Genomic DNA, 1282 nt, shown 5'->3' with positions numbered 1-1282 from the left:
ATCACTGTCTCCTCTCCACCAATAAGCTGGTGTGTGGTGGGCGTTCTAGCGCACTATGGCTGCCGTCGCATCATCCAGGTGGATGCTGCACACTGGTGGTGGATGAGGAGATACCCCCTGACAATGTAAAGCGCTTTGAGTGCCTAGAAAACCGCTATATAAATGTAATGAATTAAATTAATATAATTGTTACATGATGGGCCCTTTTCACAGGCTGTGATGACTTGTTTCCAAAGTGTTTAATATTTTAATTGTTTCGTGTCATTGATATACTACTATAGTTTTTATTCATATTTTGAATTAGGTTTTATATATATATATATATATATATATATTCTGTTTTAATTTTGTTGTGTTTTTTGTCATTTTTCTTAGTTTTCCTATATAGGTTTTACTCATTTTTATTTCAGTTTTAGTTATTTTAGCACATCAAGTTAAAATAAATGAAAATGAGGACTGTTGCTTTGGCAGCTAGTTGGAATAAAATAAGTTTTAGTTTTTTATATATTACTTTATTTCAGTTAAAGTTTATTTTATTTCAAGTAGAGAAAGTTTTTATACCATAATAAACCTGCTTTAAATTACAGAAAACTACAGGCTTGTTGAGGCTTAATTGGGGGCATAAGTAAAGACTTTTAGGAATTGTTTTAGGGACAAAACACTTGGGAAATGTCTTGATGTAAACAAGTAGTAATCATGGTATGAGCTAAATAATTGATGCTGGATTGTAATATTATTGAAAATGTTTCATTATTGCATTATTGAAAGGCTTCACATTATGCCTGTATTATATACATTTTTTAATAATTCAGTGTCAAGTCAAGTCACCTTTATTCATATAGCACTTTATAAAATACAGAGCAGCACTAAAATGACAACAGTTATTATCCAGTTCATTGTTGATTCAGTTTGATTCAATAACTGTGTAAAGTTCATCAATTATGGAATGAGTTCAATTAATGTATAAAGCAGGTTTGGAGAAAACAGAGATGCCATCATCCAGCTCAGTTCAGTTCTCATCCAGTCTTGTCAGTACAGTCGATTCATTAATATTGCTGGATATTAGATGCCCCCAACTAAGCAAGCCAGAGGCGACAGTGGCAGGGAACCCAAACTCCACCTGTGACAGAAATGGAGGGGGGGAAAAAAACAAAAAACCTTGGGAGAAACCAACAGAAGGTTCTGAGTTGTTAGGGTATTCTTGGTGGTAGCCTATCCACAACACTTCAAAAAAAAAAAAAAAAAAACCTTGGAAACGCATGTATCAGGGTCTGTGAAAAGG

At 33.7% G+C, this 1282-nt stretch overlaps 1 protein-coding gene across 1 annotated transcript in view; it reads left to right on the top strand.

Moving 5' to 3' along the window:
- LOC107721152 (ceramide kinase-like) overlaps positions 1 to 1282 on the top strand; it is a 21604-nt gene that overhangs the window by 12914 nt on the left and 7408 nt on the right. The gene's annotated exons all lie outside the window — the stretch shown is intronic.

Source organism: Sinocyclocheilus rhinocerous, unplaced genomic scaffold, assembly GCF_001515625.1.
Source record: "Sinocyclocheilus rhinocerous isolate Xijiao unplaced genomic scaffold, SAMN03320098_v1.1 scaffold1322, whole genome shotgun sequence".
NCBI classification, from domain to species: domain Eukaryota; kingdom Metazoa; phylum Chordata; class Actinopteri; order Cypriniformes; family Cyprinidae; genus Sinocyclocheilus; species Sinocyclocheilus rhinocerous.
The sequence above is the reverse complement of the archived record's forward strand: the minus strand, read 5'-3'. Positions and strand labels throughout refer to the sequence as shown.